The sequence below is a fragment of the Amblyraja radiata genome, chromosome 3 (genome assembly GCF_010909765.2).
Source record: "Amblyraja radiata isolate CabotCenter1 chromosome 3, sAmbRad1.1.pri, whole genome shotgun sequence".
NCBI classification, from domain to species: Eukaryota; Metazoa; Chordata; class Chondrichthyes; order Rajiformes; family Rajidae; genus Amblyraja; species Amblyraja radiata.
The window spans coordinates 30742301-30763436 of NC_045958.1; the positions used below are offsets into that span (position 1 = coordinate 30742301).

At 43.1% G+C, this 21136-nt stretch overlaps 1 protein-coding gene across 9 annotated transcripts in view; it reads left to right on the forward strand.

The window, feature by feature from the left end:
- znf608 (zinc finger protein 608) overlaps positions 1-21136 on the forward strand; it is a 99442-nt gene that overhangs the window by 35648 nt on the left and 42658 nt on the right. The window lies entirely within an intron of this gene.

Genomic DNA, 21136 nt, shown 5'->3' on the forward strand with positions numbered 1-21136 from the left:
GCCCACTCAGATTAGGAAACTGTTCCTTGGCTGCTTTCTGCTTTCCCAGCAACTGCCCTTGCTTGGATGAAAAGGACACAAAGTGCTGGAGTAACTCAGCAGGTCAGGCAGCATCTCCAGCAAACATGGATAGGTGACATTTTGAGTCAAGACCCTTCTCAACCATCTCATCCCAAAATGTCACCTATCCATGTTCTCCAGAGATGCTGCCAGACCTGCTGAGTTATGCCCCTGTCCCACTTAGGAAACCTGAACGGAAACCTGAACGGAAACCTCTGGAGACTTTGCGCCCCGCCCAAGGTTTCTGTGCGGTTCCCGGAGGTTTTTGTCAGTCTCCCTACCTGCTTCCACTACCTGCAACCTCCGGCAACCACCTGCAACCTCTGGGAACCGCACGGAAACCTTGGGTGGGGCGCAAAGTCTCCAATGGTTTCCGTTCAGGTTTCCTAAGTGGGACAGGGGCATTACTCTACTTTTGTGACCTTATGTGTATTAACCAGCATCTGCAGTTTCTTGCTTCTACTTGTTTGGACCTTTCTTTGTGGATTTGATGTCACATCTGAAACCAAGTTGAGCGACAGACGTCTTTCCACTACCATGCCTGCCAGACTTCTCTCCCTCTCAACTTGACTGCAGCTGAAACCCACATCCACACTTACAGTCCCAAACCGGTTTCGGTGCATTTCTCCAGCTGTATTTGTGTTGTGTGAGGAAAATCAACAGCCGATCCATCAGTGTATTCCTGACAGGGTCACCTTAGGTAACGCCGACAAGTTCATTTTCGTGGCCACCTGGATTAGAGGGTACTAGCAACAAGGAGAGGTTGGACAAATTTGGATTATTTTCACTCGAACACCCAAGGTTGAGGGGAGACCTGATAGAAGTATGGGGGCATAGTTAGAGTTGACGTTCCCAGAACCTTCTTATAAGAGTGACGTTTTGGGTCGGGAAACCTCTTCAGTCTTTTTTTTAACGTGTGCTTTTTTTTAAGAACACACAAACAAACACATTTTATTGTATCTCGGTACACATGACAAGAACAAATCAAACTAAACTAAGCCCCTCCATGCTCTCCAGAGATGCCGCCTGACTCATTGAGTTACTCCAGCACTTTGATGCTTTTTTGTTGTAAACAAGCATCTGCAGTTCCTTGTGTCTACAAGGTAAAAATTCAGTTTGTCTAAAGAATATTGTTCCTCCCATCTGCAGTTACGGTTTCAAGTTGTGATGGAGCAGTTTTATGTGTTTACATTGTACTGTCATTTGTGATGAAAGTCACTGTTAGCCGTTGAGGTTCCCCTTTGTTTTTTTATATTATATGCTTGATTGGGAAATGAATGGGCCAGTTCTCTCCAGTAGATTGTAATGGCAACACGATGCCTGGGGAAAGAGATTGCTATCAGTATTATAAGGTTTCTAATTACATATCTCTCCTATTTTCATAATGAAGGAATTCAGAGTCTGAAAAGTTAATAAGAATAGTCAGAACATGCTCATGGTCATTCTCTCTGGTTTAACGCTCATTTTGTTTTCAACGTTTATTCTTCATGTTAACTAATAGAAGAGAACTTCTCCTTTTAAATAGGCAATGACTAATGCTAAAAATAGCTGGGGGCTTTTACAAATTCAATACAAAATGTGGTGAAGTGTGTTTGGAATAAGTCGGCTCCTGGAAATGACTGCCTTCCAGATCCAGAATGTGTGGCTGTTTGTGATGCGGTAAGGGAGCCTGTGGTGACCTTAATAGAGTTATTCATGGTGAATCAAATACCCTTCTGACCCAATGAATATTTTATGCCAGAACGGAACAAATAGTTCCAGGAAAAAATAATTCTTGTTTATTGTTGCATTTCTATCTAATTTTGTCGGATTTTTCTCCCGTTAGGCAGCATTCGAGAATATTTTCTCATAAAATAGAGGTTGAGTCCCCTTCATACATGGTAACAAACACAAGATTCAATTGTGTAAGAAGGAACTGCAGATGCTGGTTTAAACCGAAGATAGACACAAAAAGCTGGAGTAACTCAGCGGGAAAGGCAGCACCTCTGGAGAGAAGGAATGGGTGACGTTTCGGGTCGAGACCCTTCTTCAGTCTTTTTGTGTCTATCCACAAGATTCAATTCAATCATTTAAGTTAACAGCATAGCGGACAAGCAGCAATAATCAAGAACAACGTTCCCTGTTTTTATCAAATGATTCAATCACAGAGTGGGCTAATTAAAAATTGCAAGTGCAAGAGCTAATGGGTCTTGAATATTTGCTCGTTAAAAAAAGGCAGAAGTAAAAGGTGCCAAGTTTTATCCTGTTAGCAGTGGGAAAGAATGGAGTCCTGCATTCGAAACAAAAAGATGACCACTTCTTTCCTAACGCCAGCAATGCAGAGCTTGTTATTATGTGAGAGTTCCAATCACCAGCAGTGATAATTTGAAGGTTGGTTGGAACTATTGCCACGAGTTGAATTGCTGAGGGAGCCGGAACAATGGACATGCAGAAGCAGCTGAATGAAAGGCAATTCTTTCCCCAGCACAGCCTGGTAAACTATTTGCACCCAGCAGAAAGGAAACAAATGGGCTACTAAGCTCCAGAAGATGGCTAATATCTGGCGTGACAAATTGCCTCAGGAGACCATTACGTAAGCTGTCAGAGCTTTTTTGGCTGTGATTATCTAGTATGAATAGAAAGGAAAGGCTGGATTTTCAAAGGCATTTAACAAAAAATATAAAGGAAGAAAGATCAGGGGCTTACTGTAGGGTCAATGTGAATGCGAATTTACTTGCAGCATAGGCTGACTACAGCAAAGGATCTTTTATTCCGTTCTGAGGTTTAAAATCCACATTAATGGATTTAATTGGGTTGACGCAAGAAGTCTCAACATGTTCACAGAACTGGAACTTAATGTATGCTACACCATTTATAGAACAGCTTTAAACTGTGATAAAATAATTGCGTTTGTCGTACCCTTTTGCTTCTAACATTTGCGCTGCTTGCCAGAGCCAAGTCTAAAACATAAGAAAGAGATGTAAATGGTTAATACAGGGGTCAGCGGGAGCAGTCTGGTGCGGTTAGGGGAAGTGGAGGACGGTTGAATTTTCTTTCCTTTGAGGTGTTGATGGTGTCATTGTATTTCACACATTGAGTTAATGTATTCGGTTTTCTTGAATCTAGATTCAATAAACGATCTCATGTTTCTTGCCCGAGCCAGCTGACCAACAATGTGTTTGTGCTCATCAAGTGCTTGGAATAATCTACAAAGTGTAATTGTAACGGGCAAACAAGGAGTCCCAGCAGCTCAGTGCTGGCAGCGTACACACACACAGCCATTTAGATGGATTGCAAACAGTTGCTCCGTGAATTCTGTGTGAAGCACGCAACTACCTCCGCCTCCGCAGCCTCTTACTTGAAATTAAATGGCACTGCAAGGAATACCCTATCTCTTGTTAAATACAGAACATAATAGTTGCATTAAAATAAAACATTTAACTGATTGAAGGGAAGGCAAACGCAGAAATAGAGATAATGTGACCGTCCCTTGTTGCAAATCCATGGGTTTTTTGTGGCTTGAATAGAATAATTAAGCTCAGTTGGCAGGAGGGGATGAAGGGGGAGGAAGAGGGAAATTGGTGGAGGCTCTCGAAGGTTCGTCTGAAAATTGATTCAGAATCGCAAAAGCTGAAAATTAAATAGGCAGATTAGGGTGCTAAGTGGTGAAAGATGAAACTGCAGGCCTGTTGTGAAGAATAGTAAATGGGCACGGAAAGATGGAGGGGGAATTTGCTATTGAAATTATAGCTCAGAGTTTCTCACTGGTCGTTGAACTAACAGAGCCCTGCCTTGAATAATTTATGGCTGATGTCTGAATTGGTTTACAAATGCTGTGATATTATTATAGCTTCACACTGTGGAACGTATCTGGTTATGCTGATGCCACAGGAAGCCAAGATGTCAAAAGGCAGAGGTCAAAAACAGAAAACCTGGCAACTTTATGACAACAACAGAGAGGGGAAAAAAAGATCACTCTGCAGTCTGCTCCTTTACAGATGCAAGAAACCCTCCTGGGTACCCCAGCCAAATTTGCTTTGAAATGTAGATAAAATAACAGGCAGTTAATGGAATCTGCCCGGGGAAGGCCAGTTAGAAAACAGTAACACAAGGTCATTGATAAACTCCAGTGCCATTTGCCAGCTTGCTTTCTGAAGGAAAGTGTTGATTGGGTGATTAGCTGCAAGGCAGGTAGGTATTCATTTAACAAGTACAAAACTCTTCAATTTCTCTATTCATTCTTGACTTTTTGTTTGAATGTAAGAATTTGAGATGTGGTGTTCGAACGTCAGTGTGAAGGATGACATTTTGTGCTATTGATCATTGGCCGGCCTACTTTACTAAATTGTAGCACAGTCACAGCCAGTGGCTGATTGTTGAGGATTCAGGGACAATGTATGTGTCTATATCCTTGGTTCAATACTTTTGCTAAATGGCCATATAATTGGTTGTGAAGTGAACGGCAGACTGATATCTAAGTCGCATGCAGCTTTTTTCTTTGCTGTACTTAAATAATAACGTTATTTTAAATCTTTTGATTCCGTCCCCCACCCTACAAAACACTTCCCTCCCTCGTCCATGTTTCCCTCCTACCTCTATTCTGAGCAGAACGACTTTTAGGTATTAATATCAGCAAAATGAGACTTCATGAGTGGGCTTGTTGGTTTAAATTAACTTTTGAGTAGCGCCAAAACCATGCCCTGGTATTGTGTAGAAGTACCATTTTATCCTGTCTACAGCACACCTCAACATCATTGATACAGTATATTCAGCTCCACAAGAGGTTGAGTCGGCTGTCTGTCAGTTGAGAAACAGCACAGTCCCTGGAGCAGATGAAATCACTGCTGAACTACTTACACATAGTACTTAAACAGTAACTAAACCGGCCACCTAAAACAGTACATCTGATTTGAATTCAAGACCTCATCCCCCTCATCAGGAAAGACTGGAGCGTGCCGGGGGACCTTGGAGACGCCATAATCGTGTCCTTCTTCAAGAAAGGAAGCATTGTTGGTTTGCAGGAAGTACAAAAGGGTTATGAGTGTCGCGGGAAAAGTCTTCATGAGGATCGTCCTCAACAAACTTCTACCTGGAGTTCCTCCCAGAATCATAATGTGGATACATCCATTAAAAAACACACGGACATGATCCTCACCGCACCGTAAGTCCAAGATAAAGCAGGAAGTAACGTCAACCACTATACATTGAATATAGAACAGTACAGAATAAAAACAGGCCATTTGGCCCACAGTGTCTGTTGAACATCATGCTGAATACATATGGTCTTCTTCAACCTCTCAGAAACCTTTGACTCCATCAAATCGAGGGATTTTGGTCCACCCTTCTCAGATTAGCCTGTCCCCAAAAATGTTGTCACCATCCTCCTGTTCAGGGTTGACAAGTAAGCAATGTCTGATGAAGGGTCTTGATCCAAAACGTTAACTATTCCTTCTCTCCAGAGATGCTGCCTGACCCGCTGAGTTACTTCAGCATTTTGTGTCTATCTTCAATGATCCTCCTCAATTGCCCCATCACAAACCCAAACATTTTACCAATGCAGACTGGGGCACATCAGGGATCATTGTACTTGTCCTCATCTCAATCGCTGTTGCTACAGTACTCAACTCCGAAAATTCTTCAAGAAATTCCTCAAAACCACCCTCGTAAAAAAAAAATACAACCCTTTTGATCACAGTGGGTATATAAGGGAGAATAAGTTACAGGGATATAAATGGAGGCACTTGACTGATGGAATTGTGGAGAACCAGCATGGACTTGATGGGCTGAATGGTCTGATATGTCATGAGCTTAAAATCAGACGCACCGTCCCATGGTAATCCTTCATGTCCATTGCAATTGGCCAAGGAGCATCCAGAAAGGTACCTTGAGGAGATGGTGGACCTTGAGATAGAGGCCAAGGACATATAGTGGAAGGAACGTGCAAGAACCTAATCAAATATTCTCCCACCCCTTTCACCAAGACCCTTCTGCCTGGCCAGTGGCAGAATCGGTAAGGTTCACATTATCGTTAATTAGTCACCACAGAAGTGGTGCAGAAGAAACAAGTAATTCTCAATCGAAGCGAATGCCTAACAAGAAATGCTTGCAATGTTGGGTTTAAATATCTTTACATTTATGTGAGGTTTAGTGAGACATTTGGTCTTTGGCTCTCAGCATGTGGATGATGGAGCAGCTGTAAATATGCTGAATATGTAACAACCAGTCGGAAAGGTTTGAAAAAAGAAGCCTGTCTTCCAGTTGTCCATGGTACATAAATGTTAAATGCTGGGTTTAATTTTGCTATAAAAACAATTGAAGTTTGGAAACATATATACCCAAATGTTGCTCTCATGAAAATGTGGCAGCTAGACTTTGCCCATTATAGATTGCAGCTCTGCATTTGAAGGGCTTACGTGAAAAGCTTTAGGGAAGGCACCGAGGACCACAAAACAACGCATCAGGAGAATGCAGAATCCTGCCTCGTAAAAAGCCAGCCCACCCACCCCAGAGGTGGAAGTCTGGATCCCACATTGGCCTCATTAGCCACGACAGAACACACAGAGCAGGAGCGGAACCAAGTGTGTGTGTGTGTGTGTGTGTGTCGATCCCAAGGGACCGCCAAATGTGGAAGCAAAAATGATTCTTAAAATCTTGGGGACCCATTAGTTCAGGTCTAGCATTTCACAAGCCAGTTTAGCTGCAAAGAAGGCCATGGCATAACTGCAACGTCTATAAACACACTGAAAGATAATTTCCACATAGGTATGCAGATTGAAAAAAATTAAGGTTTAGTAACTCTTATTCATTCTGATATAGTGAAACAATTCTACAAAATATAAGTGAATTAGGAGATGCATCTTTTGTAGCATTGAACTGGTAATTGATTTAAAGTTGACATTCAGGCTGTTGAATTTACCAGGATATTTGGTGTAATCTATTGAATTGCATTTCATTGAACAATTCTTGAAGCAAGGCATTTGCTTAATGTTGCCGATGGCCCCCTTTCCTTCGTGCTGGCACTTATTTTCAAGCTAATGTCTTTTATTCATTGATTTGGGAATCTGCAGGTGGAGTTCTTAGAAGGCAGAGGATGGTATTGTCTTTTTTTCCAAAATGCTTTGTTATTGTCTGTCTTATTTTAAGGCTTCATTTCCTGCCAACTCCCACATTACTTTGACATATAGTGCACTAAGGCTTGAGAGATGCAGAACAATTTGTCTATGGCTTTGCTTTGTAAACCATGAGCTTTCACTTCTCAAATCACTTAAAAGTTAATTTTCAAATGCAGCCTGTAGTTAAATGCAATTAAAATATAATTTCTTTTGAACAACTGATTTTTAAATTTAAGTCATTACTTGACGTTATGCTGTTCCTGCCTTCCTGTGGGATTTCCTCCATTTCAGTTGCGTTTGCCTAAGTCCCTTACAGATGGACTTTGCCGAGTTAAATACATTTTCCACATTGTCCTTGCCAACCTTTGTAATAATTTTTTTTTAAATTGTGTAAGGTTCACAATCTGGAAAATAACTTTTCTTATTCCCAAAAGCCAACAGTGTGATAACTGACATGGTAGTTAAATAGGCACACATGCATATGCACACATACCCAGACACACACACAGTCCTTTGGGGTTGGAGTTCTTAATTAGCTGAAAAGTCCCATCAGGGATCAATGCACCTTAGCACAGGTAATGCAGGTAGTGAGTTGTTTGAGATTTTTAGTATTAGTTTAGTTTAGATATACAGGCTCTTCGGCCCACCGAGTCCGAAAAGACCAGCGATCCCCGCACGTTAACGCTATCCCACACACACACAAGGGGACAATTTACATGTACAACAAGCCAATTAACCTCCATACCTGTACGTCTTTGGAGTGTGGGAGGAAACCGAAGATCTCGGAGAAAACCCACACGGTCACGGGGAGAACGTACATACTCCGTACTGACAGCGCCCATAGTCAGGATGTTATGGGTTCCTTCTGCAGTTTGCAAATGACCTCTACATGTTCCTGATGTAGATTCCAGACACACAGTGCCTTCCCATATGATCCTTCTCTATTTTAAGTGGTACCATGAAGCCGTGAGGATGTTAGATTTTGTCAAGGAGACCCTGTGAATGACTGTTTTCACTGTCCTGGAAATTGCTTGTCATTGCTCATTCAACTGGTGAGGTACATTATCTGTCTACAGATACATAGACATACAAATATGCATGCACACATACATATTCTCTGAGGCACACATATGTGGGTATACACACACACAAAGACAAATGTTCATGTACACAAAGTGCATCATTTGAACTGGAACCTGAATGACATCAGACCACTCTTCAGTGGAGCTAACACAACTAGACCCGATCTGTATTAGACCCTAGCGGTAAACACTAAGTGAGGAAATGGACTGTAGGCTCATTGTTTTCCCTTACCCCTCAACCCGGCAGTAACCAAAACCAGCTAAAATCGGCAAATCCAGATTAAACGGGAAACTGAACCCGGAATATTCCTAAGGTAGATAAAAATGCTGGAGAAACTCAGCGGTTGAGGCAGCATCTATGGAGCGAAGGAGTAGGTGACGTTTTGGGTCGAGACCCTTTTTCAGACTGGAATATTCCTAATTTGTTTGATTAAATTTCACACTGTCTACTACACTGTCAATTGAAACGTTTGCAGGACCTAAGAGGTGCATTTTTAACTGGTGTATTTTCCCTCCTAATGGCCATGTTTCAGGGACAAAGGAAAAAGTGTAGACTGTAAACAGCTGTTAAATATGTGGAACATTTGCACATGATGTTATAGTCAGTAAACATTCTGATAGCCAGGAGCAGCTTGCTAGGTGATGAGGACTCAACAGGCTTGCAAATACACATGAGTGGATGTATCCAGGGAGATAAGGAGAAGAGAGATAGTGTGTGATCCTTTTCCGTTTGGGTCATCTCAGTTGCCAGGTTTGAATGTGTGTCATTAAAGGTGAATGTGGCATGCATGGCTGAATTTGGTGGACCCTATCCTGTATTAAATGGTGGCGTGGAGTAGGAGAGCTCATGAATGCATTGTTGCTGTGGGGGAGAATAACAGTAAGGTTTCGGGGCTGCTGCACTAGTCTAGACAAGAAAGTGACAGGAAATGAGCTACAGAAAATGTTTTGGTATCCCTGAGGCAGATTCTTTGAGAACTGCTGTCTTCTTGCAGTTCGAGTGAAGTCTTTTGTGAAAGCAAGCTCCATCTGCACGGGACAGCTTGAATCCAGCAAAGCTGATAATTTGTTTTCAGTTTTACAGAGGGCTTTAAAAGGCCTCGCATGATTGATCTTGGTTCTTGCAGTGACCACTTTGGAACCCCTTGATCTTGAATCATATGCAGAATACATCCAGCTGCCTGTAAAAGCTGTGCCGTGGAAGTGTCTGTGCCCCTTTTAGTCAAGTTCATTGTCATCTGACAGGAGTGTTAACAGGACTCCTTTTCTGGGGATTACGGTTTGGTCGGGAAGAGGGACACCTGATAGTCAGGGCGTGCCTCCCGTTCACTGCGATCTTTGAAGTTTGTGCACCCTTTGAATTTGTGCCAGTGCCAAAGCGGACATGCGAAGATGAGGGGCTGATGGATAAATATGATGAAAAGTGAGAAGAATCACTTCATACAAAAACCAAAAAGCTGTCCACAGCAGGGGCATTGTGAACGTGAAGACTGGGATGGGTTTCTTCCATCATGGATAAAATAGGCAATTATTTCACTATTAATAAAATGAGCTCGTACAAGGAAGGGCAGCGCTGTTGAACAACGTGAGTTCCTGCTGTTGTGGCTGGTTTCCCTGAGTGACGCTGGCCCCTTTGCTGGATTGTGCCTTCCTGCTGTGTTTTGTTGGTTTTACTGCTTCCTGGACCTACAGACGTGTGTGAACGATCTGCTCCAGTGTGGATATGCCCAAGCTCTTGATAATCATCCTGGTTTTTAATATTCGGGGGTGCTCTGCTCCTGGTTTGCTTTTAGCAGCTGTTATGTTGGTTGAGTTTTGTTCACAGAAACAGGCAAATCACTTGAGTGCGTTAGCTCACGTGGCAGATTATAAGATGGGTAGTGAATTTATTGCAAGTTAACTAGTAACACATTTTTAAACCATGCGTTTGAGGAGCATCATAACTCATACGGTGCCACAAAGAAGTTCAGGGACAAATTAAATGACAGCAGCTTGCATACATACATACATATATATATATCCCACCCTCTTGATGAAGACTCTGAAGATTAGTTTCCTGTTTGTTATTATTTCATTCCTCATGTGAAGCTTGAGAGTCAAAGGTCAAGAGTGTTTAATTGTCATATGTACTGACAATAGAACAATGAAATTCTTACTTGCTGCAGCTTAACAGGCTCGTAAACACAATTTCAGACAGACAAATATATAATAGATGTATTCAAGAGAGAGTTAGATATAGCTCTTAGGGCTAACGGAATCAAGGGATATGGGGAAAAAGCAGGAACGGGGTACTGATGTTGAATGATCAGCCATGATCATATTGAATGGCGGTGCTGTCTCGAAGGGTGGAATGGCTTACTCCTGCACCTATTTTCTATGTTTCTATGTTTAATAGTCAATAGTACAATAAATTAATAAATGTATTGCTAGGTAACCATAATAGTGTACGATCAAAGTTTGTAGTGTGAAATAGAAGTCTACAGAACATCATAGTTGCTGAGATTAATGTTGTTTAGTGTTTAAGAGCCTGATGATTACTGGGAAGAAACTGTTCTTTAATCTGGTGGTCATGGGTTTTTAGGCTTCTGTACCTTCTCCTTGATGATAGTTGTAAAATGGCCATGATGATGTGGGTCTTTGATAATATTGCCTGCCTCTTGCCTTATTGCCAGTGCTTCCTGTAGTTCCATTGATGGTGGGCAGGGCAATACCTGAATCTGTGGAATTCTTTGCCACCGAAGGCTGTGGAGGCCAAGTCAGTGGATATTTTTAAGGCAGAGATAGATAGATTCTTGATTAGTACGGGTGGCAGAGGTTATGGGGGGGACCCCAGGAGAATGGGGTTAGGAGGGAGGGATAGATTAGCCATGATTGAATGGCGGAGTAGACTTGATGGGCGGAATGGCCTAATTCTACTCCTATCATGTATGACCTTATGACCTATGATGACCTAGTCAACAACTAGCTCCTTGGTCTTGCTAACTTTGAGAGCAAGATTGTGTATGAAGTAATTGCAGATATTAGCTTAAACCATCTGAAGAAGGTCCCCGATCCGAAACGTCACCCATTTCTTCTCTCCAGAGATGCTGCCTGTCCCATTGAGTTACTCCAGCTTTTTGTGTCTATCTTTGAGAGCAAGATTGTAGTTCTGACACCATTTGGCCAGATTTTCAATCCCCTCCTACACTCAGACTCACCGTTAAATGCGAAACTTCTGTTGCTTATTGAGTGGTGCCAAGCAACAGCTTGCTGGCCAGAGTTGGAATGAAGGGAGTGCTGGCAGATCAAGAAGCTCCACTCAATGACAAGCTTGAAATATCCAACCTCAGAATAAAAGGATGTACCTTTAGAATTGAGATGAGGAGGAATTTCTTTAGCCAGAGGGCGGCTGAACCTGTGGAATTCATTGCCACAGGCGGCGGTGGAGGCCATGTCATTTGGGTATTTTTAAAACAGAGATTGAAAGTTTCTTGATTAGTCAGGGTGTCAAAGGTTATGGGGAGAAGGCAGGAGAATGCGGTTAAGAGTGAAAAATAGATTAGCTATGATCGAGTAGTGGAGCATTCTCAGTGGGCCGAATGGCCTAATTCTGCTCCTATGTCTAGTGATCTTATGAAGAGGAGCAAGGGTCCTGTGGCAGACATTTGTCGGGGGGAGTTCCGTGGAGTTGGGAGAATTCCTTACTCAGCATTTCTAGTGCCGTCCACAGTGGTTCTTTACGATTCTCAGCTTCCCCAAGCAGGAAAACTCAACGTTGCACTGAGACTTAACACGCTGGCACAGGAGCCCTGATGTAAATGTTTTTGTAATCCTGCCACTTACTTTAAACTACTGTGTGGGCCTGCTTGCAATCAGCCCGGATGGAGAGGGTCTGAATGGTCAGTAAGTCAAGGCATCTTCTCATGTGAACAAGGTGACAGGCGGAGAGAAATCCCCCTCGGAGTGCCAGGCTGCAACATTACTCCTGGGATCAGTTTACGCTATAACTTTTAACAGCTATAAAAAGGAATGCATCACCTCACTTGCCAATTAAATTGTTAGTTAAACTCTTTTTGTAAATGACAGTTACTGCCAACTTTCAAAGAGGCATCTGCACAAATGTCATTAAAAAGAAATTTACTGTAGCACGACTACTTCTTTAAATGGTTTTATGTCCAACGTCCTGTTTCAACACGGATAAAGTAAACGTTCATTAACTTGGTCATAAAAAAAATTATTCTGAACAAAACAATGTTTTGGACATTCAGTAACTTCCGCAGTTGTATTGATAATAAGATAAGAATGTGTCCAGTTTTTATTGACTGCTTGCAGATTTACCTCTGTGTTGCACATGTGTGCCAGAGGACTCTCTGTTTTACAACAATGGGATAACATTATCGTTATATGGTAACCAAATACAGCCAATTCTCCTTTGTTGGTGCATTGTGGATCAAATTTAAAAGTCTGCAAATGACCTCTATTTTCCATGTATCTTCATTGCCATTTAGGGGCAGCAGGTAGAGCTCTTGCCTCACAGCGCTACAGAGCCTGGTTCGATCCTGACCTCGGGTGCTGTCTGTGTGGAGTTTGCACATTCTCCTTGTCACCTCCAGGTGCACCGGTTTCTTCACACATCCAAAAGACGTACGAGTTTGACGGTTAATTGGACTCTGTAAGTTGCCTCTAGTGTGTAGAGAGAGGATGAAAAAGTGGAATAACACAGAACTAGTATGAACGGGTCTGGACCATTTCCGACATCTCCCTACCGTTTCTAAACCTCACTGTCTCCATCGCAGCTTTCCCTTGCAACCACAGGAAATGTTATACTTGTCGCTTTACCTCCCCCCTTGACTCCATCCAAGGACCCAAGCAGTGTTTCCAGGTACGGCAGAAGTTCACCTGCACCTCCTCCAACCTCATCTATTGCATCTGCTGCTCTAGGTGTCAGCTGGTCTACATCGGTGAGACCAAGCGTAGGCTTGGCGATCGCTTCGCGCAACACCTCTGCTCGATTCGCAATAACCAACCTGATCTCCCGGTAGCTCAGCACTTCAACTCCCCCTCCCATTCCGAATCCGACCTTTCTGTCCTGGGCCTCCTCCCTTGCCAGAGTGAGGACCACCATAAATTGATGGAGCAGCACTTCATATTTCGCTTGGGTAGTTTACACCCCAGCGGTATGAACATTGACTTCTCCAATTTCAGGCAGTCCCTGCTTTCTCCTTTCCCCTCCCCTTCCCAGCTCTCCCACAGCCAACTGTCTCCGCCTCTTCCTTTCTTCTTCCCGCTCCCCCCACCCCCACATCAGTCTGAAGAAGGGTCTCGACCCGAAACGTTGCCTATTTCCTTCGCTCCATAGATGCTGCCTCACCCGCTGAGTTTCTCCAGCATTTTTGTTTACCTTAGTGTGAACGGGTGATCGATGGTCGGTGTGGGCTCGATGGGTTAAAGGCCTGTTTGCATGCTGTATCTTTCAATCAAACAAATTTATTTCTCGTTTTCAAATTACGATTTAACAGTAAATGATCCAGGTAAAGTTAAGAAGGTGGTATTCACGAAGATAGGCACAAAAAGCTGGAGTAACTCAGTGGGACAGGCAGCATCTCTGGAGAGAAGGAATGGGCGATGTTTCAGGTCGAGGGTAATCACTAAACCGAGTAGCAGGAGTGGGATTGGGTAACATTGGGCCTGATGCTGGGACTTGATATGCTGGACTAACTCCAGTTTGGTTTACTGGAGTGAGGATGGAACTATGAGTAAGGGATGGAGAGAATTCAGTGCTGGAAGAACCTGGTTAGACAATAGTGGATGCCATTGGTGGGCTGACGTAAACTGAGATGTAATATTCTAGAAGATCCAGAGATTTCCCAGTGTAACCTGCAAAGAGGGTGGCAGGACCTCAGTGGTTCTACCTACAGGAGAGTGGTAGCTGTGGGAAGAGAAATAGAGTATGAGGTTAGTGCACTGCGAGGAGCTGAGAATGTTGCAAGCTCTATAAATGTCTAAGAGGATTCTGCAAACAGCAGATTTGATATTTGGCAGTTCTTGGAGTTTATCTCTTACTTTAGAGATACAGCGTGGAAACAGGCCCTTCTGCCCACCGACTCCAGGCTGACCAGCGATCCCCGCACACTAACACTGTCCTACATACACTGGGGACAATTTCTTGGGGTGTGGGAGGAAACAGAGGAGCTCCCGGAGAAAACCCATGCAGGTTACGGGGAGAAGGTACAAACTCCGTACAGACAGCACCCGTAGTCAGAATCGAACCCGGGTCATGGCGCTGTAAGGCAGCAACTCTACTGCTGGTCGTCCGTGCCGCCTCTTTTAAAGTCTATTTTGATTTTCACATATCTAAAATCTTCTGAACACCAGTAAAAAGCAAATGAATGTGGTTACAATTCAAGGTTTTATTTATTATTCATGGTGTCAAACCAACGCCTCACCATCAATGTCAGCAAAATGAACGAGTTGGTCATCGAGTTCAGGAAGCAGGGTGAATGAAGTACAGGCCCCAGTCTCTATCAATGGGACTGAAGTGGAGATGGTTGAGAGTTTGAAGTTCTTAGGTGTAAACGATTTCTCCTGGTCTAACCACATTGATACTATGGCCAGGAAAGCACAGCAATGTATCCACTTCCTCAGAAAACTAAGGACATTTGGCATGTCTCCAATGAGGCTTACCAATTTCTATAGAAGTACCATATAAAACATCCTATTTGGATGCATCACAGCTTGGTTTGGCAATTGGTCTGCCCAAGACCATAAAACATTACAGAGAGTTGTGAACTCAGCCCAGTCCATCACGCAAGCCAGCCTCCCCTCCATTGGCTATCTACACTACACCCTGCCCCTGGAAAGCAGCCAACATAATCAAGGACCACCCAAACTCTGTTATTTTCACTTCACCCTTCTCCCATCAGACGTTTGGAAGCACATACCATCCGATTCAAGAGCTGCTTCTTGCCTGCGTTTATCAGAGTATTTGAATGGACTAGTCCTGATCTCCCATTCTTCCTCATTCCAGCCTTTGCTCTTTTGTCCCTAGCATTTTACTTTTAGTACTTTATATTCTGCTTTTATTTTTATTTTTGCACTACATTGTTCGCTCATGTGTGATATGATTTGCCTGAAAATTATGCAGAACAACGTTTTTCACTGTATCTCAGTACACTTGACAATAATAAACCAATACTAATATTTATGTTTGGTCCCATGGTGTCACAAGTAAGGCTGGCATTTATTGCCAACTGTTCTCCTTGAGAAATCGGTTCTTCTTGAACTGTTGCAAACTGGAAAATGAAATGTTCACACGGTGCTAGTAAAAAGTGCCAGGACATTGACTCATGATATGGATTAATATCCAAGGAACTGCAGATGCTGGAATCTTATGTAAAACACAAAGTGCTGGAGTAACTCGGTTGGTCAGCCAACATCTCTGGAAGAGATGGATCCATTCACACTGTAGATGCTGACTGATTCACTGAGTTACTCTAGCACTTTGTGATATATGGATTTCTTTATGTTCTTCAATTCCTCTGTGGCATTCACTAAAAAAAATCAAAGAAATATGAGGAAAGATAAGCCTACAGCAGGGCCAAGTTTTCCCAACATCTTGTGGCAAGTTCTTGTGGTTGTCTCAATGTTACAGGGCAGATACAACCTTTGCAGGGATTGCTTGAAGGAATATTGAAGACCCTTCTTCTAGCTGCAGGGGATAGTTGTTACCGATTAGTAGATGAATGCTGCAATGATGGGAGGAAGTCATGGAGTTCTCCCAATGAAGTCAGCGGGACGTGGAGAGGCAGGTGTCCATGAGGAAGATCGGAAGCTGTGGTCAGGTACTCCCTGCAGGAAGTCAGCGAACGGGGAGATCTCTATACAGACGCAAGTTGAGTCCCCAAATGATGTCCAGCAGTACGACACTTGTTTTGAAGTTGCCCGAATAACTTTTTGTCCTATTTTTCTTTTGCACTTCTCAGTGTCACTTATTTCTCTTGGTTCTCTATCATAGTAGTGATTAGGATGTTTACATGTGTTGACAAAAAAACTAAACATGTAATTATCAAGTGCTAATTATAGGCTCTCAGTTTCCTTTTGCAGTAAGGGTGATTTTTTTTTCAAAAGGAAGAAAGGTTAGGGTGGAGAAAGGCATAGCCCATCTTTGCAGTTTGTGATGCTTTTTAGTATTTACAATTCATAACCAACAGAAGTCTGCAAGACAAAAAGCTGGAGAAACTCAGCGGGTGAGGCAGCATCTATGGAACGAAGGAATGGGTGACGTTTCAGGTCGAGACCCTTCTTCAGACTGATTGAAGTAGGGTCTCGAACCGATACGTCACCCATTCCTTCGCTCCTTAGATGCTGCCTCACCCGCTGAATTTCTCCAGCTTTTTGTCTACCTCCCATGTGGAACTCGTCACTTTCATCAACCTCACCCACTACCTTCCAGCCTGCATTCAAATTAACTTGGACCATTTCTGACACCTCTTTCCTGTTCCTTGATCTTATCTCTTGCACTATTAAAGAGAGGACAACGAAAACAGGGCACGGCAGCCCAGTTGGCCTGACATCAGTAATAAGGGAAATGGCAGGTTTTCTCATTAAGCTTTTCGTATTAGTAACAGGGCATTTGTCAAATAATGATGAGTGTGCAGAGTTGGCAAGGGTTTATTCAAGGGAAATTATGTTTGAGAAATGTACTCGTTTTTGAGATTCTAAGCAAATTAAGGGGTGCTCTTTTAGAAAGGAGGTGAGGAGGAACCTCTTTAGTCAGAGGGTATTTAATATGTGGAACATTGCCACAGAGAGCTGTGGACGCCAAAGCAATGGATATTTTGACGGTAGAAATAGACACATTCTTGATTAGAACAGGTGTCAAAGTTATGGGGAGAAGGCACGAAAATGGGGTTAGGAGGCAGAGATCAGCCGATTGAATGGCAGAGTGGACTCGATGGGCTGAATGACCTAATTCTACTCCTATAACTTGTGAACTTGTGAGCAGCAGAAAAATAGGTTGTTTTCAGGCGGAGTGTCACAGAGATCAGTGGAGGGGCAACCGCTGTATGCTGTTTATTCAACAGCTTGGAAGAGGTGATCAAGTATAATACATCCAGAAGACAGACACAAAAAGCTGGAGTACCTCAGTGGCTCAGGCAGCATCTCTGGAGAAAAAGAATAGGTGACGTTTCAGATTGAGGCCCTTCCTCAGACTGAGACTAGGGGAGAGGGAAACGAGAGATACAAAAAATAACATAGAAACATAGAAAATAGGTGCAGGAGTAGGCCATTCGGCCCTTCGAGCCTGCACCGCCATTCAATATGATCATGGCTGATCATAAATGCATGAAAGGTATGCAAAGGACAAATCAAAGCCAGCAACGATGATCAAGGAAAGGCGGAGCCCACAATGGTCCATTGTTGGCTGTGGAGAAGATGATAACAAGTGATACAAACAGTGAAACTCAGCAGGTGAATCGGGAAGTCTGGAATTAGGGGTTGCAGCCTCAAATTAAGGGATCAAGCATTCAGCAGTGAGATGAGAAGAGGACAGTGAATCTTTGGCATTCTCTTCCCTACGAAGGTTATGGGGAGGTTCAGTCATGTAGTATGTTCAGGACAGAGATTGATAGGGTGGTGGATACATGGGGAACCAAGGGTTAAGGGTCAGTGTAGGAGAGTGGCACCAAGGTTAAAGATCAGCCATGAGCTTACTGAATGGCAGAGCAGGCAAGGAGATAGGGGTGGTCGGTCGAATTATCTATCAGTGCTTTTATTCTAGTGTTAACATGGTACGGGAAAGATTAGATGCAAATGTACATTTATGCTTTGGCTCAGAGATCAACTGCAATAATATGCGACCAAATACAAGGCTGCACAGTACAGTACAAATTGAAAAATAAAGTGGCAGCTCCTTGCACCTTGTGCAACAATAATGTTTTGTTCCATTGAAGATCTATGGGACCATTTTAGTTGCTGGTTCCAGTGTTGCTATTTCAGAGTGTTGCCATAGCAACATCATGATCAATCATTTGTCAAATTGTGGTACAGTATTTACTTGCATATTCAAAAACAGCTTGTCCATTGACAGAGCTCAGTAACGTTGGCTAACTGAGCATGCAGCTGGGGACATCAAAACATTATACTTGCCTTTACATTTGCTGTTCTTACTCTGAAAAATTGTGCAACATCATAATCATTGCTTCCCTGTTAGATTGGTGGGAAAGCTAGCTGACTGGAGGTGCTGTCAGATCACCAGTTAATGCAGGGGATGAAATTGGCTCCCTTTTCACTCTGTGAATCTCGGCCCGCTGGGCATCATTAAGAACAACACAGGAAGAGAAGTAACAGGAGTGCGCATGTAGAGTGTTGAGTATTGCGCCCTTGGGACCATCCTATAATAAACGTTAAAAAAAAGGAGAGAGATGGATATAGTGCGGGGGGAAAAGAAGTACCGCCGATGCTAGGAATTGTGACATGAATGGAAAATCTTGGAAACATACAGCATGTGTCAGTCGGCAGCTGAGGGAGAACAGGCAGGCTGTGGAGCTGAAAAGTGAGAGGTGGGCAGGCACATTAGGAGAAAAAGGGGAGGAAACTCGGGAGAATCGTGACTGGAATGTTGGAGCGGACAGGGTGATTAATGCAGCCTGTTCAGCACACTGTAAATCTTGCGTTCAATAACAGGAAAGTACATTTTTCTCTTTCATGGGACAGCATTCAAAGCTGCTCCGCCACATAAAAGCGGCGATAGGCTTACATCGTGTAAATATCCTGAAGTAATTTTTTTGCAGACTTTACAGAAGTGGCAGTAATCGGCCATGTCCGATGTACCAACAGTGGGGCAATGCTGGTGAACAGTTGTAGCACTAAAGATGCAGTTCGCACTGCACAAACCTAATACAAAGGCCAGCAGAAAACCACCCCACTACCTACAGGGACAGGGTGTATGTTGCTTCCTGTAAACCTGATCTTCCACAGTTTTAGTTTGTTCTGTGCTTGAACAAGGTTACTGGCAGGGTGCCATTTTCATGGGGGACATCAAGACAGGCTGCTATGGTAAGAAGGAACTGCAGATGCTGGATTAAACCAAAGATAGACACAAAAAGCTGGAGTAACTTAGCGGGACAGGTAGAATCTCTGGAAAGGAATGGGTGATGTTTCAGGTCGAGACCCTTCTTCAGACCGGGTGCCCTGCGTCAGTCAGTCAGTGTGCTGCATTTTTCACCCCTTCCTTTCCTCATTAGATGTAGGCAGCCTGGCAACTAATCGGGTTAGTAACTAATTGTTTTTTTACAGCATCCTGCAGCCTGAATTGCTCACTAATAAATAGAAAAATGCAAATTAACTTTTCAGGTTCAGCTGAAGTGATTTTAATTAGTACAGTATAAAGTCTGTGCGATCTGCTCGTGCACTGACACTACACTTGCTGATGGTGTCAAGTAAACACTTAGCACTTCATTAATCTGCAGAGACCAGAACATGCGGACAAAGACACTCACTATATCATACATTTATATAATAAGGAGTATATGTACAATTGCCTCTCAAGAACTTGTGAAAAGACAAATCCTTATATTTCCCAATGTAGTGTTTTTATCACTAAAGTTTGTGCTGGAGACCTTTGGTGAAACCTCACAGTGCGTTGCAGATGGCAAAGCAAGTTTGTATCTGTTAATTTTAAGGTACTCGAGAACAGTTCGTATTGTTCAGTACGTACTGTTATTTGTGATCTTTCGTTGTAACAAATGATGTTGCCTCATCTTGTTTTCACAATAATGTATGTGCATGTTTGTATGGAGACACAAGGAACTACAGATGCTGGAATCTTGAGCAAAACACAGATTACTGGAGTGTCATCTTTCTATTCACTCCATAGAGGCTGCCTGACCCACTGAGTTACTCCAGCTATTTGTGTCTATCTTGGGAATAATTGATCTTGTGATTACCTGGGCACTGAATAATTTTTCGTTTTAGAGATACAGCCCATCGAGTCTGCGCTGGCCAACAATTCCCACACTTTAACACTATCTTACACACACTAGGGACAATTTACACACGCACCAAGCCAATTAACCTACAAACCTGTACGTCTTTGGAGTGTTGGAGGAAACCGAAGATCTCGGAGAAAAGGGGAGAACGTACAGACTCTGTACAGACAACACCCATATTCGGGATCGAACCCGGTCTCCGCACTGCAAGTGCTGTAAGGCAGCAACTACTGCCATGCCGCCCGTTCCCAGTATTATTTATGGAACTGTACAAAATGTAGATTGGGTACTACAGTGGCAATGACAAGATAGAATTTATATTAAAATACACCAATGCTGGGTCGCAATCTTGTTGCAACTCCCATTGATGACTGATGACATTACTGTTTACATATTAGTGTCCATATTGAAATCTTGCAACATTCCTGGGTTTTTTTCTAACTTTTTTTTATTTGTGCCTTCTTTCCATTAACACTTCCAATCTCTAAGCAAATTTGAAATTCAGTCACACTTCAAGTCCAGAAGGGACTGACAATTTAGACAGCAGAGAACCAGATCATGCTGTCTGTTTCCTTGAATCGTCATTATCAGTCCCTTGAGTTTGAACAGAGGACATCTCTTGCAAACCAATTCTGACCACCCACCCCTCCCCCCCAACAGACACACACACACACACACACACAGCACCACCCGCAGACATACACACACACAAACACACACCCGCGTACACATGCAGCTTCATGCACACATATACATGCACATAGACATACACTCCATATACACACCTACACCCCCTCACTCAACCCCTCACACACATCTGCACACACACCTGCACGCACACATAGACACACCACACACACTTCTATACCCCCAAATACACATCCACACCTGTGTACACACACACACACACGTACACACACATGCACACATACCC